Below are 17,421 nucleotides of genomic sequence, written 5' to 3'. Positions count from 1 at the left end.
AACCTCCTAGCAAGGACCAGATGGCATAACTGATAAATTTTATCCATCATTTAAAGAAGAATTAATGCCAATCCTTCTCAAATACTTCTAAAACTAAGAGGGAACACTTCCAAACTCATTTCATTAACCCTGATACGAAAGCTAGACAAAGCACAGACAAACAAACAACAACAACAACAACCTACAGGTATATATTGCTGATGAATATAGGGCAAAGATTCCCAAAATGCTAGTAAACCATACACAATAACACATCAAAAAGATTATACACCATAACCAAATGGGATTTACCCTGGGATGTAAGGATGATTTAGCATATTAAAATCAATCAATGTGATGCTCTATTTATCAGGGTCAAGGACAAAAATCACATAATTATCTCAATAGATGTAGAAAAATATTTTGATAAAATTAACTACTCCTTCATGATAAGAACTCTCAAACTGGAAATAGAAGGAAAATACCTCAACACAATAAAGGCCAAGTGTGAAAATCCCACAGCATACATCATACTCAGTGGTGAAAGCTAAAATCATTTCCTCTAAGATCAGGAACAAGACAAGGATGCCTACTCTCACTACTTGTGTTCAACACAGTACTGGAAGTTCTAACCAGAGCAATTAGGCAAGAAAAAGAAATAAAAGTGATCTGAATTGGAAGGGAAGAAGGAAAATTGTTTGCAGACTACTTGATTATATATTTACAAAGCCCCAAATAGTCCATTAAAACACATGTTAGAACTTATAAATTACATAAAATTGCAGGATACAAAATCAACACACTGTGTTAGTCAGTTGTGTTATTATAATGAGATATTTGAAATAACATACTTATTTTTTAAAAAAGGCCTTCTTTTGATCACAGTTTTGAAGTTTCCAGTCCTTAATCAACTGATCCTATTACTTTGGGGAGATAGCATGTCATGTCAGGGACATAGAACAGAGTAAAACTGTTCACTATACAATATTGTGAATAACAATTAAAAAAAAAAAAAAAGGAAGAGGCCAGTCTCCAAATCTCTTTCTTCCAGGAGCAATAGTTGGCATCACATTCAGCCACAATTAGTTTCTACTATTAATATACGAGCCAGGAAATCTGGCTTTTAACTATGAAGTGACACCACCATGGAACATGTGTGAAACAATGCAAGAAAGTTTAGAGGTAAAATGATTGGGTTAGAGTTTTAACCTAATCAGTGCATTAATCCCCCGATAGGGATGAACTGGGTGGTGGTAACTGTAGGCACCTACGGTGTAGCTGGAAGAGGTGGCTCCCTGGGGGTGTGCCTCAGCGTATATATTTTGTCATTGTGGAGCACAGTTTTCTCTGTTTCCTGGCACCATGTCCTCCACTGCTTTCCTCTGCCACACCCCTTCTGCCATGATGTTCTGCCTCACCTGAGGAATGCAACCAGCTGTCTATGGACTGAGACCTCTGAAACTGTGAGCCCCCAAATAAACTTTTCCTCCTCTAATTGTTCTTATCAAGTCTTTTGCTTGCAGCAGTGAAAAAGCTGACTAAAACAATGATATTGTTGTGAACAAAGGTGGGGCTTCATGGGACTGTCTTTTTTGCTGTTAGCACGAACTTCATTTATCTGAAAAATAAGACTATGTTCCATTATTTGTCATGCTTTGTAGCTTGTGACAATAATGTAATATTATGTATTTTATATAGAGCATTATGTCTGATATTTATTGTCTATGGTATGGTATGATATAGTGCTGTATGTCATATGGTATTTGTATGCTTGCATGTTTAGCCTGATTGACCTAACCAAAGGCAAAGAGAACACAGCAGACATTTAGATACAACCCTCCAAAGGCTACACCTTAGAAGTAAAAGTCCTCTAGAATTTAAAATTCAAAGTTCAAAATTGAAATGGGCCTGCCTTACAAATAATAGAACCAAGCCTGACAAAACCTAAAAGATCCTTTAATTAAACAACTTATTGTCTCGGACTCAGAGCAATGGAGTTGGCCATCTATGGATTGAGACCTCTGAAACTGTGATACTCAAGCAAACTTTTCCTCTAAAGTTGTCTCTTTAGGTTTTTTGGACACAGCAGCAAAATAGCTTACTAAAACATCTTCCATTTGAATTTTATTCTAGACATCACAGATAAGATTCTTAGTAATTGTGATGCTACTGCCTTCCAAGATTTATCAATATGCCTATTACCATCTTATTGGTGAGTGATCTAGTTCCCAATTCTCATTCTGAGGTCTGTTTTCTAGAGTCAAACTTGAATATGGTAATCTTATATTGGACTGAGTCCAAAGCAGAATCTGAAATAAAAGAGATATGAGCAGTGGAGTGCTAATGAATGTTTAATGATCTGTTTACCAAGAAAAATTTATGCATGTACACATACAAATGTTTATTTTAAATTTTACTAACATAAATTATGTATAGTACACAATTTCTAAATTATAATAAAATGTATGATGCTCTGGTAAATTCTACATAGCCAACTGATTTTTACAGGCTTTCATTGATTTGGCTAAGTTTTGTAGCCAACCTACATTCATGACTGACAAGTAAGTATAGTTGCAACGTGAATGTTGGTTCACTTATAGGACAACTAAGATGAAAGTTGATAATGTGTGTTAACTTCACTTATTCATCAATGATGTGGGTTTTTTTCTGAATCAAATAATAATTTAGAACCGAATATTTGTGCAATTTACAATAAAACTGCTATACACATGATATACCTGTAAGTTTAACCTACATTAATATTTTCTCTATTATTTTCTTAAGTCTAGGCAATCAATAGAATAATTACTCAAACCCTAATTTGTAGTGTTTACCTGTTTCTCTGTTATACATACATACTTCCACTGTAGCTAATATTAAGCTTCTAACGTGATGTTGCTGAGGGCAGACTTGGAAAGAGATGCAACATAGCCCATGGATAAAGTGTTCCAACCAGACAGTTACAATAGATGAAAATAACCTCAAGAGCACAGATAGAGTAAAAGTGAGCAAAAGAATTTAGAAGTGATGAGTATTTATGACTTTGCTTTTAATTCGCCTTATTTAATGTTATATAATGTTCTTTTGAACGATGCCTGGGTTGAACCACCAAATGAAAAAATTCCTGAAAGGTTAAAATCAGCCCCTGATGGCCAGATGAGCCAGCTTCAGTGCACCCCTGGGGGGAAGTGACTCATAGAATGAGAGAAAGACAATATAAGAATGCATTACAGAATTGACCACTGGGATGAGTGAAAGGGTGCTCAATCCCATAGGATCTTCCGAGAAGCCTGAGGACATGTATCTCAAACTACTCTGCCAGCAGACTTCAGAAGGAATAAAGCCTTGTGCAGTGGCTCCCACGTGGCATTAAGTTTCTCACGCTCAGTGTCGCACATGTGTCATAGACATTCTGGGACAGGAGCCTGGACACCAGCATCCTAGGCCCGACAGAGCTGCAGTCAGATTATACTTGCGTCAAACTGATGGAAGCCTTCGCTAGATCTGGTGACCATAACAGTCAGTGGATTTGAAGAGGCAAGCAGGAAGAAGTATACTGCCTCACAGCACCCAGTAATTTTTCCCACATAAAATCTATCACAATGCCAGTATGTTATCCCATCTCTCTACTTGACTTCAGGTTGTGATGTCAGGGCTGGGGATATAGCTCAGTTGGTAGAGTGTTTGCCTCCCATGTACAAGGCCCTGGGTTTAATCCCCAGCACCTCCCCCCCAAAAAAAAAGTTGTGATGTCAGGATTATATCTCTTGGTCTTCTATTGTCCCCAGTGCTTATCTTTGCACCTAGCACATTGTAAGTGATAAACCATATTAATTTGGGCTATGGCTGTGGCTCAGTGGTAGCGCACTTACCTGGCATGTGTGAAGCACTGGGTTCAATTCTTAGCACCACATATAAATAAATAAAGGTCTATCAACAACTAAAATTTTTTTAAAAACCCTTTTAATTTGTTGACTGAATAAATACATGAATGAGAGATGACAGGCATTCTTCAACCATTCCCTAACCTTCCCCTACTCCTACATCTGTTTACCAACCTGGTAAACAATAGCAAAAAAGAGTGTGTATAGAATTGCTAAAGTTGAGGGTAACAGAAGGATGCAGTCATGGTTTTTCTTTTTTCAGTTCATTTTGGGGTCTTTTTTCATCAGCCTCCCATTAACTGAAAAGCAATTAATATTTCCTCCCCCAGTTAGCTTCTCTGCTACTGTTCCATATCCAAAACCACTAACATGCTCTAATGCTCACCGATTTGCTTCTTGTCCCTCTCTCCACCATCCCTGAAATGTTGCCAGAGGGATTGAAATTCTCTTCTTTCCATTTTCTCCTCTCTCCTACATGCTTGTGGAATGCTTGTGGAAATGAGCAGAGATTTATTTTCCCGCTAATGTGAATTATGATACCTCCTCAGAAGGAAAAAGCACCAATGTTTAGCACCAATGTTTAATTGGTTTTTTTTTAATCTTTAGTTGTTGACAAATCTTTATTTAATTTATTTATTTATATGCAGTCCTGAACCCAGCGACTCACACATGCTAGGCAAGTGTTATACCACTGAGCTGCAACCCCAGCCCCTTAATTTGGGTTTTAATTGTCAAGTTTTCCCATTTTTATCACAAATGCTGAATGCCTACACGAGAATTTGACACAGAGTTCTACTGTTTCCCAAGCTTCAGTCACTCATATCCAATTTTCACATTTTTGACCTGTTCAGATACCACTAGAACTACTATTTACTTTAGAGTTTTGTTTACCTCAATAATTTTTTTACCTAAATATGTTTTCTCAAGTGGTAAAAAGTATATACTTATCAGAATTAGAAACTTTTGAATCACCTGTTATAAATAGAAAGTAATCCTAAAACACATATGTAACTAAAATAATTCATTAATTAGTAATCAACTTGATATATATCTGATATGTATAATGCATTGAGGGTGGTGCCAGATCTTGCTTGCTTGTTTCCTTTTTTTTTTAAATAAAAGCAGATTAGCAGATGCTGGGGATGTACTTCAGTGTCACAGCCCATGCCTAGCATGCAAGCTCTGGGTTTGATATCAATACCACAGACACACACACACACACACACAAAAACAAACAAACAAACAAAAAAAAAAACACAAAAAAAGGGCAAAGAAAAAAACCCCAAGATTAATAGATTAAAACAAGTGTCACACAGGTTTTTAAAAAGATTAGCTTTGAAGAGTCTTTGTTCTTTTTTTATTATCATTATTTTAAATTTTTATTATTGGTTATTCTTAAAATTGTAACTGTAGACTCTTCAAATCATTTGTGTATCTTTGGCCTGCATTTTTGTTTTTCATAGGGATAGATATTTAAGAAGACATTGATTGTTTCTTGTATGTTGGTGTTCATTTGAAAGAAAGAATCCCAACTTTAAGTTTTAATCTTCTATTCCCTTTAATGTCTATAAACCTATTACAGTCATTTACCACATAATAATGCTTTGGTTAACAACAGACTTCATATACGTTGGTAGTTCCATAAGATTTAGAGCACGATGACATTGTAGCCTCCTTATTTTGTATAAATACACTCTGCTTTATTCACCAAATGATGAAATCACCTTACAATGCAGTTCTTAGAATGTACCTCCATCATTAAGTGGCACATGGCTGTATTTGATTATCTCAGTTGAAAGTTGGAGAGGTTGTGTGGTAAACCACAAAGAGTACTGGGGTGGAGAGAGAGGTCCTGGCATTTCTTCAAGCTGAATAAATTGAGCAAATACTCTGTCTTCCTAGCTTTCAGTTGAGCTATGTTTTGGAAGTGGATCATCTTCTCCCAAACTCATGTTAAAATTTGGTTCCCAGTGTAACAATATTGAGAAGTGATGAGACATTTAAAGATGTGTGGGTCATTAATACTACTTTCATGGGACTAAGTTAATTCTCTCTGGAATAAGTGAGTTCTCACTCCTGGGGGACTAGGTTAGTTACCACAAGAGCAAGAGTGGTTTGTTATAAAGCAAGTCTACCCCTCATGCTTTGCCTCTTCTACAACAGCCCTCTTGTCCATCTAACTTTTTCAGCAATTTTATTATGCAGCACTAGATCCTCATCAGAAACCAAGAAGATGCTGTAACTACGCTTTTGGACTTTCCAGTCTCCAGAACTGTGAGTCAAATAATCTTAGGCATTCTGTTATAGTACCAGAAAATGGACTAAGACAGGCTGCTTTGCCCATAAAGGAAGTGGCACGATAAGTGGGAGAAAAAGTGGCGAGATGTCAAATACTAGATTCTGCAATCGAATCTCATCCATGTTCTTCCTGATCCAGGTCAAAGAGTATAGGAAAGTGCCTTATTGCAAAACCATCTATCGCTAGTATTATAGCAGGAAAAACTCTGCGTATGCAGAACCAAATTTTACCAATCTGTGACAGGCATACTTCAGTGAATCAATTTGAGACAATAGATGTGTACAAACATTTTTGCTGCTGTTACTGGGGATCAAACCCAGGGCCTCACACAGGCTAGGCAAGCACTCTCTCACTGAGTCCCCAGCCTTTTTAAATTTTATTTTGAGACAGGGTTTCACTAAGTTGCCTAGGCTGGCTGAAGTTTGTAATCCTCATACCTTAACCTCCTGAGTAGCTGAGATTACATATATATATACCACTATGATTGGCCTAAACTTATTTATTTTTAATTGCAATAATTATGCATCTGTTTCTAAAACTACCTTCCTAATTATATAATAGACAATGTTTCTTTTAAAAATACATGTGTTTAATTTAAAAATAATTGGTTTAAAGAAAAACATTGAATTTATAAAGTAGGCATGACATATTTCTGTCATCAGATCTGTGGGGTTGATCTCCACTGACCAAGCTTGGGAAAAACTAACTTGATTTTTAAGATTCGTTGGGTCTAAATTAGTAAAATTTTGTATCAGAGTTTCTTCAAAAGTATTATAAGGATTAAGAGGCACATGAATTTTCGAAGGATACTGTGAAAAAAAATAAAAAAGAATGGGAGGGTGACAAGGATTGTTTTGGAACTGTCTGTACTTCTGATCAGGAGTGTTTTGGAACTGTCTGTACTTTCTGATCAATTTGCTATGAATATAAAACTGCTTTAAAATAGTCATTTAAAAGCAAACAAACCCCACTAAAAAAATACAAATCAGTAAAGCATTTCATGATAGAAGCACAGAAAACTTACGAACAACTTTCTCCTACTGGGAAGAGTTACATTAATGGTGATAAGATGAGAACTTTGACCCCTAAACCTGCAATCTATCTATCTATTTATTATTTATTTTGCTGTGCTAAGGATTGAACATTAGGGGCACTTCACCACTAAGCTACGTTTCCAGTCCTTTTTAAAAAATTCAACTGAGCAACTCAGTGAAAACTGTCTCCAAATAAAATAGAAAATAGGGCTGGGGATGTGGCTCAGTGTTCAAGTGACCCTGAGTTCAATCCCTGGTCCCCCCTCCACACACACACACACAAAAAATATTCGAGACAGAGTTTCTCCAAGGCTGGTCTTGAACTTGAAATACTCATGCCCTAGCCTCCGGAGAGACTAGAATTACAGGTGTGAACCACCACACCTGGTTTAACTCTTAATAATAATTCTTTACACTCACCCCTTTGAAATCATTTAAGGATCTATTTACTTAATTTTCTTTCTTTTTTCTTTTTTTAGCTTTGGGGATTGAACACAGGACCTTGCAGATGCCAGGCAAGTTCTCTACCACTAAGCCATATCCTCAGTCCTACTAATGTAATTTATTAATGAGATATTTTGTTCAATATTATATAATTATCTTGTGTACTTTGTACATTTATTCCTATCAATGTGGCCTATGTGAGGTATGAATCTTTGTGATTCTTTTATTTTTAATTTTTAAATTTTATTTTTTATTTGTTCTTTTTAGTTATACATGACAGTAGAATTTATTTTGAGATATCATATATACACATGAAGAATAACTTCCCATTATTGTGGTTGTACATGATGTGGCATTACACTGGTTGTGTATTTATATATGAACATAGGAAAGTTAAGTCTGATTCATTCTACTGTCTTTCCTATTCCCACCCCCACCCCCACCACCACACCCCCGACACCTTTGCAATTCTTAAAAAGCAGAAGACCAAGCTGATTAAATTGCCTTTTCCTGCTAAATAAAATATTCTGGTATAAATAATTGTATAATATCGTGGTTTGGATTTTTTTTCTTTTTTCCTTTTTTTGGTACCAGGAATTAGACCCGGGGGTGCTTAAACACTGAACCATATCCCCAGACATCTTTTTAATTTTTTAAGACAGGGTCTCGCTAAGTTGCTTAGGGCCTTGCCAAGTTGCTGAAGCTGTGAACTTGTGATCCACCTGCCTCAAACTCCCAAGCCACTGGGATTACAGACACTGTAGTATTTTTGGAGAATGATTGTGAATTAAAAATCATAAATATATAAAGTTTTTTAAACATAGCAAGTTCATCTAGAAGCTGCAAGCTGGCATATATAAAAGCATGAGATGTAGTAATTCAATATGTTTTCTGAGTCCTAATACTGTTTAGCTTTCTTTTCATGCAGTTTGCATCATAGGTCCTGCACTTGGTTGAATGTTCTACTGAAATCATGAACATTTTGAAGACTCTGACTTTGAATTTGTGTAAGTGAAGTCTGATGGGACAATGGAGCAAGCACAGGGGCAGAGGAGAAATGCACAATACACGTGTGCACTGTTCATGAGGCTCCATTTGTATGTGGCATTCCCCATAGCATATGAGCACAGAATTCCTGTGAGCTACAGTGACACTCAGTGCATGTGTCGTAGTTTTGACTAAGTAAATGTACCCACAGCTGCAAGAGGCCAGGCTTTCTCTCTGAATAAGAACTTGTTTCAAATGCAGAAAGAAGGCGATGGCATTCTCAGAAACATGAAGACCAAAGAACTCTGTCATGTTCTTTCTCACACATTACTTCCCTGTGGTAGCCAGTAATTGACATCAAAAATGACAGGAGGAAGGGCAAGGCAGGGCTACATTGTGCCAATTCTCACCCCTTTGGCTTACTGATGAATAAGGAAAAACAGAAAGGAAAGGTGGTGAGAATTGGCACAATGTGCCTATATAAAAAAGTGAAATAGAAACAGTTGAATTAGTTTTGTGCAGCATTTCCACTGTTTTGGCAAAAACAAAATGCACTTGCATTTATAAGTTACAAAATGGGGGAAACTGTGTCCTTTCAGTGATTTCACATTCAAGTTAATGCTCTTATGCTTGCATTTAAAACCGGCATTGACCTATATGAATCTGAGTGAGATCCTGTCTCAAAAATGGGTTGCAGATGTAACTCAGTGAGAGAGTGCTTGCCTAGCATGCTTGAGGCTCTGGGTTCAATCTCTAGTACTACAAAAACAAAACAAAACAAACCGGTATTGAAAATGTAAAGATGAAATGTTAAGCTCAAGTTTTTAGAACTTAAAACAACATTCAAAAGCATTTTTTTCCTAAATCACAAAACAGGAGAGAAAATAAAAACAGACAATAGAAGAAAGGAAAACCTTATATTTTAGTGTACTTTTTTCTGGCATTTTGAACAAGGAGTTCTACAAATTATGAATCATGTCTTGTTTGTAGGAATGATCTATAAATGTGGTCTTGACCACACATAGGAAGAGACTAATATGACTTCTAAAAAATATCTTTTGGCCCAATTATTTTGCAGTTCAACATACCTTATAGACCTCCATGGATCCTTTCAAGATTGGCTGGGCCTGCCTTGCTGAATAAAATGTTAGAGGACTTCTCTGAGCATCTGCCCCAGATAAAACTTATCACTGTCCATCTCTGCTACTGTTGCCTGCCACTCAACTTTTTTCTTAATATAACATGTTATAATTAATCTATTTATAGCTATGCCTCCCCTGTAGGTTATGGGCTCCTTGAGGAAAAAGATTTAATTTACTTATTTATGTCTTCATAACCCAAGAAGCCTGACTCAGAGTAGACATTCAATAAATGTTTGTTAGTAAATCACTCAAGTAATTTTTAATTACTTGTGTATAGATAGATTCAGAAATTTCCTGAATGATTATTTTCATTTCCTTCAGAAGAGCTTGGGACAGGAACAACATCAAGTGCTGAAGTGGGATTTGGGTTTTGGTGTCTCCAATCCCTGGGCTCTTCTCACTCTGTGGCACTGCTTGCAATCAGAGAAGAGCTAAAAAGAGACAGTACTTTGTGGATCATTACATATTCATTTTCCAGAGTTTTAGTTATGGCTCAGGGACCCTAAGAAAAGAGACTCCAGTGACTAGCAGCTTCTGCTATTTTCAAAGTTTCAATGTGTAAAAATTGACAATCATTTAGCAACCTTGAAACTCCATACAACATTGAGTTGAGACCTAGACTTACTTCAACAAAATGCACTATCTTTGGAATAAATGCAGATTTACCTAAGATTCATCTGTTACTAGAAACAAGTGAATTGTGCACACAGTGCAACATTTATGAGGAAATGAAATAGTGGCACCTCACATTTTAGGGAAATTGTAGAGATTTTTTTTTGTATTGGATATTGAACCCAGGGACATTACTGAGCTTCTGACACAGGTTTTCGTTAAGCTGCCGAGGGTCTTGTTAAGTTGCTGAGGCTGGCTTTGAACTTGCAATCCTCCTGCCTCAGCCTCCTGCGTCAGTAGGATTACAGGTGTGCTCCATTGTGCCTGGCCCAGTAAGGAGTTTTGACTTAAGTTAGCAATGATTTAAGAGATATTTCTCGAATGTCTTGTCAGCATGATGATGAAGTACTTTCTTGATAACCTAAACTCGCGGTAGCAGGAGTTAGATCTGAGTGAGTTCTTGATGAGAATGCAAAGAGAGGCATAAGATTGGGAAGACCAAGTCCATGTCTAAGGGAAAATAGTTTTGTTTTGTTTTTTCTTTTTTGATACTGGGGATTGAACTCAGGGAAACTCCACCATTGAACCACATCCCCAGCCCTATTTTGTATTTTATTTAGAGATGCTTAGCATCTCACCCTTGCTGAGGCTGGCTTTGTACTTGCGATTCTCCTGTCTCAGCCTCGCAAGCTGCTGGGATTACAGGCATGTGCCATCGTGCCCAGCACTAAGAGATAATAAAGTAGAGAGACTGGAATTATTTTAGAGTCAGATAGATTAAAAAAAAATCGGTAAGCCTCAATCATTTTTTTGGCTTGATGAATCTGTAAGTGGTAGAAATAGGTAAATAACTAACACTTTGATAAGAGATCTCTTTGATTCTTAGGTATAGCAATTTTCATAAGATGCAAACCATAACCCCTTCTTGACATTCTATATTGCCTGGATTATATAAATAGTTTTTCTTTCATCTCTCTCCTTGTTCTCTTCCATCTCATAGCTGTGTTCAGACTCTTAGCCTACATATAAATAGATGCAACAACTGGGTTCATTGTCATGAAGTGATTGTATATGTTCTTTTAATAACAAATTATGGTTCTGAGCATCATGAGGTCTTGTTAAATAATAAAACACCCATCACATCAGCAGGAAATTTTATTCTCAATGCTTCTTTCAAGATAACAGCCTTGGGTATACTAATAGGTTCAAGTCGAGCAACGCCAAGAAAGTTCTATCAAAGTAGCAGATAATTATCCCCCAGGGCAAAATCCCAGGCCTTAAACCAGTATTGACTTGGCAAATCAACCTATACATTTCAAGTATTCACTAACTGTATGTCTTTTTAAAATTGCTTGCTTAGTATGTTTTAGTTTATAACCTCCAGGTATAGGTTTATGGGCACTGCAGAAGAAATGGTAGACTTTGTTAATGTTAACACCTACATCATCTATATCTAAGGTCTTCAGGTGTGTGTGTGTGTGTGGTGGGGGGCAGTCAACATTCCATCATTCACAAAAGGCCAAGTTACTTTTATAGAAGCAGTTCAGCAAGCTGAAAGAGCACCTGTCTTGCTTGCAGGAGACCTGGGCTCTTGATGACCTCAAGATCTTGATGACCTCATCCAGTCCTATCACTTCTTTGGGACTCTGTTGGCTGTAATAAAGAGTTTGAATAAATTGACACTTGAGTTTCTGCTAACTTATAGTATTATGGTATCTAATTGCTGGAGTATTGTAGAAACTCACAATTTCCTTTTACCTTTCTCTAGTTCATTTCACTCTAATAACTGCTTAAAATTTCTGTTAGGCTTGTACATTGCTGGTGGGACTGCAAATTGGTGCTGCCAATTTGGAAAGCAGTATGGAGATTCCTTGGAAAGCTGGGAATGGAACCACCATTCTACCCAGCTATTCCCCTTCTTGGACTATTCCCCAAAGACCTAAAAAGAGCATACTACAGGGATACAGCTACATCTATAGCTAGAATGTGGAACCAACCTAGATGCCCTTCAATAGATGAATGGATTAAAAAATGTAGCATTTGTACACAATGGAATATTACTCAGCACTAAAAAATAACAAAATCATGGCATTTGCAGGGAAATGGATGGCATTAGAGCAGATTATGCTAAGTGAAGCTAGCCAATCCCTAAAAAACAAATGCTGAATGTCTTCTTTGCTATAAGGAGGGTGACTCAGAGCAGAGAGGAAGAGCATGAGAAGAAGATTACCATTAAGCAGGGACAAGAGGTGGGAGGGAATGGGAGAGAGAAAGGGAATTGCATGGAAATGGAAGGAGACCCTCGTTGTTATGCAAAATTACATATAAGAGGAAGTGAGGGGAAAGGGAAAAAAAGAGAGAAATGAATTACAGTAGATGGGGTAGAGAGAGGTGATGGGAAGGGGGGAGGGGGGATGGGAAGGGGATAGGAAAGGCAGCAGAATACAACAGACACTAGTATGGAAGTATGTATAAATGTGGCTGTATAACCAATGTGATCCTGCAATCTGTACACGTGGTAAAAATAAGAATTCATACCCCACTTGAATCAAATGTATGAAATATGATATGTCAAGATCATTGTAATGTTTTGAGCAACCAATAAAAAAATAGTAAAGTAAAAAAAAAAAATTTCTGTGAGGGGGCTCCCTTTATCATCATTCCTCCTGGCTGTCCTTGCACCTACACCCCAACTAGATCTATATTCTTATGTATAAACAGGTTGTATTATGAATAATCTAGTTTATTTCTGAACCAAGAAGCAAGTTGCTAGAACTTCTGTTCTCCAAGTCAGCTGGGCTTGGTAAGGTATAATATACTTACTAGGAGACGAAGTGTGCTAACCGCCAGGAGCTTTCATTGTGCTCTTTGGTGCTGCTCCTCAGCATCCTCCTATTGTGATAACTGACCTTGAGCACCTTCTTGCAGATCCTCCCTTCTACCCTAGATTATACCAGTGGGTTTCAGGCCTCTTCCTTTTTGTCATTCCATTTTCTTATTCCATAAGTTCTACAAGGTCATGAAAGAGAATTTGAAAATTAAAGAAAAAAGAGAGGAAATAATAAGCCCCACGGCTCAAATAATCATCTTCAACTTTTTGGTGTACTTCTCCAATAATTGCTGCAAGGATCCCCAATTTATTCATAGCTACATCCTTGGATAATCCTTGACCCTGAGCTTGGCCAAAAGGACAAGAGCAAAAGTATCACAAGCAGAGACTTGAAAAATGCTCATAATTGAGTTTCCCCCCCTCTGGCCTCTCTTGGATTTTAGTGCTTCCATGTAAATAAGCCTGTTTCTAGTCTGCATAATGTTGAGAGATATGTGACCCAGTTGTCCCTGTCACATCAGCTAATGCACAGCAAATTCCCATTAGAACTTCCCCCACTGACAGTGGGACCCAAGAATGGACTAACTGAGGTTAGAAGAACCACCAGCTGAGCCCAGCCCCAAGTGCAAATCCACTAAATTCCAAATAATGTAAATGATGTTTGTTTATTCCATTTGGATTGTATTTTTATGTAGCAAAAGCTAATTGATATGATAACCCTTCAGCTTTTTTATTTGTAACAAAATTGGGATTGTACTGTACATACTATTACTTAACCAAAATTTTCCACGTGCCATTTTCTTGAATGTTTAACATGATTCCCTGCCTCATTATAAGTTCCATAAGGGTGAGGATTTATATCTGTGTAGTCCCAGCACATAGAACACTGCTATAAACATTGCAGGAACTCAATAAACAAACATTGAATGAATGATTACAGGACATGTTTTTTTTGTCATTGTTGCTTCCTTGTTCTGTTTTCTTTTTCTTTTGCTGATTTAATAGTGTTATAACATAGAGCTGCCACCTTTGCCCTGTCCTTAGTTCTTGATTCTCTAACAATTTTGGAATCTCAGTTTTCCACTAAGGCTGGAACTCAGGTGAGCTCTTTTTACCACCTGGGAACTGAATCTTTGATTCTGAGTACCAACCAGAAGACAGAGATTTGCTAAGCAGTCTTCAAAATTCAGTTGGAATAGCATCTCCTGTAGGGCATACTTGTCCTTCATCAGGGTTTGCATATTGCATTAGAAAGTCTCTGTGATGGCAGCACACTGTCACAGCATGGAATTTACAAGCTATTTCTTCCACTGTCTTGTGAACTTCTGTGAATATGGGTTCAGTTCCCAGAGTGCCTGGGGCATAACAAACACCCATCCAATGCCTGTGGGATCAACAATAGCAGCACATATATAATGCTTTACTTTTATTGTTTTAAGAAATATATCTTTATTAGAAATAGCACATAGAATGAGGATTACAATAATATTGTGAAGGAACATATTTATATTCAGAAGAAGAAGAAAAAAAAAACCTTAACTGGGAAATACCAAGGAGGAAGTGTCTTAAGTGGATTCAACTACATTTGGATCTTTTTTATAGTACAAGAAAATGAAGAAAGTGGAAAACTGGGAAACAGAAGTGGGACATACAGAGAATGCAACATTCTAGTCTATAGTTTTGTGACACTTTTATCTGCCATGGAAAAGAGGGTGGCAATATCAGTTTAGATGTTAGTTTAAACATAACTAAAACATTTAGGCTAAATCCTATGGGTAGACTAGTGTTAACTAAAGAAGGGCTATTAGGTCTGCTGTTAATTAGAGTTCTGTTTGGGTTTCTCTGTTGAAAAAGATGTGCTGTGCATCTGTGAAAACTACCATTCTGTAAAACATGCATAAGATTCTGCAAAGGAATGCTAAGACTTGCATTATTTACCCACATGCACAGATAAAATTCCAACACATTGCTATGATTGCTATAATAAACTTAAAAGGCTTTGGTTTATCCGGGCAGCCAAGTTTTGTTATTGTGAATGTGCAAACATAAACTCTAATTAATTAACGTCTTGCACTTCTTTCCTTTTTAAAGGAGATTGGCTTAAGTTCTGACTTCAGCCAAACAACTCACATACATGGACATTTTAATATGGTAACCATGTCTAAGTCTATTTCCAACAACATTCTGGTCATTTTTTTAACTACCAGAGTGCAAGGATAATGTCAATTTTAACTCTCTCTGGCCATGGGAACATTTATAAAGTGAGCTCTTCTAAGCCTTTGGTTTGAGCCACTGATTTTAATTGTTCAAGAAGAGTTTAGGAGAGTCGTTCTACCCCATTTCCTAGATTCAGGCATGTTGCTTTGATGGTACCAAATTTATTTCTTTATATTCTTGTATAATATTTAATTCAAACAAAGATGAAAACAGGTTCTTCTGTTTCAATTCTAAGAAGAGCAAAGCCTTCTATCAATCCTTCTTACCCATACCCTCACCTGTGGCTGTGGATGCAGTCCCAAGCCACAGACTATCTGGAACCTTGACTGTCCAGAAAGGAGAAAGAGAATGTATGTGTGTTTGGGTCAAAGGTGGTGGCAGGAAAGCCATGCTAGAGTTGTTCTTTTAGTACTAACTTGGCTGTTCTTTTAGTACCAAGCATTGGAAATAGCTGGAGAGGATCCGTAGGCAAACACATTTTTAGTGGCCTATCATATATCCAAAAAATACAACAGGAATTAGGATAGCATTGTCAGGAAGCATATTTATAGCAGAAAATAACTTAATTAGAAAATACTAGTAGCAAGGAGGAATTTTCTCCTTTTCCCTACTTACAAAACTTCCAATTAGTTCAGGGGATTGGTATTCTCAGGCCTGAACAAAATAATAATGGTTGGTCTACATCAATCATAAAAATTTTATTTCCCCCTTTCTTTGATTCTTTCTTTTTTAAAAAAAAATTCTAATGTATTATATATGACAGCAGAATTCATTACTATTCATATTACACATAGAGAGCACAATTTTTCATATCTCTGGTTGTATACAAAGTATATTCACACCATTTGTGTCTTCATATATGTACTTAGGGTAATGATATCCATCTCATTCCACCATCTATTCCTTGGAAAACTGGGAATGGAACCACCTTTTGACCAAGCTTTGGGTATATACCTTTGGGTATCCCATTCCTTGGTGTATACCCAAAGGACTTAAAAACAGCATACTACAGGGACACAGCCACATCAACGTTTATAGCAACAGAATTCACAATAGCTAAACTGTGGAACCAAATAGATGCCCTTCAGTAGATCAATGGATAAAGAAAATGGGGTATATACACACAATGGAATATTACTCAGCAATAAAAGAGAATAAAATCATGGCATTTGCAGGTAAATGGATGGTGTTGGAGAAGATAATGTTAAGTGAAGTTAGGCAATCCTAAAAAAACAAATGCCAAATGTTTTCTCTGATTTAAGGAGGCTGATTCATAGTGGGGTTGGGAGGGGGAGCAAGGGAGGAATAGATGAACTCTAGATAGGGCAAAGGGGTGGGAGGAGAAGGGAGGGGCCTGGGCATAGGAAAGACGGTGGAATGAGATCGACATCTCTAATTCTCTTTAAAATAGATGAAGTTTTTAGTTCATTTCAAAGTTGAGCAGAAGTTACACAACCCCCCTATGCTTCCTATCCCACACATGTACAACTTCCCCAACTATCAACATTTCACACCACGGCAGTATGTTTGTTACAATGCATAAACCTGTATTGTCACATCAAAGTCTGTAGTTTACATTAACATTCACTCCTGTAAAAATATTTTTAGTTATGTTCTTGATAACTTCTTGATAACTGCCATTCTGACTGGCCGAAGGTGAAATCTTAGTTTTGATTTGTATTTCTCTAATTACTAGAGATGCTGAACATTGTTTCATGTGTTTGTTGATCGATTGTATTTCTTCTTCTGAGAAGTGTCTGTTTAGCTCCTTAGCTGATTTATTGGTTGGGTTGTTTGTTTTATTGGTGTTAAGTATTTTGAGTTCTTTATGTATCTTGGAGAGATTTCATCTCATGCCAGTCAGAATGGCAGTTATCAAGAATACAAACAACAATAAGTATTGGAGAGGATGTGGGGGAAAAGGCACACTCATACATTGCTGGTGGGACTGAAAATTGGTGCAACCACTCTGGAAAGCAGTATGGATATTCCT

General features: G+C 37.0%; 1 non-coding gene across 1 annotated transcript; it reads left to right on the top strand.

The window, feature by feature from the left end:
* The first annotated feature begins 3,636 nt into the window (after window positions 1–3,636).
* On the top strand, window positions 3,637–3,709 carry Trnag-ccc (transfer RNA glycine (anticodon CCC)). Its single transcript has one exon. It is a non-coding gene; the product is annotated as a tRNA-Gly (tRNA).
* The last annotated feature ends 13,712 nt before the right edge of the window (window positions 3,710–17,421 follow it).

The sequence above is a fragment of the Marmota monax genome, unplaced genomic scaffold (genome assembly GCF_021218885.2).
Source record: "Marmota monax isolate L192 unplaced genomic scaffold, Marmota_monax_Labrador192_F-V1.1 WCK01_AAM20220418_F8-fsc00048, whole genome shotgun sequence".
Classification (NCBI taxonomy): Eukaryota; Metazoa; Chordata; class Mammalia; order Rodentia; family Sciuridae; genus Marmota; species Marmota monax.
This window is presented reverse-complemented; position numbering and strand designations above follow the sequence as displayed.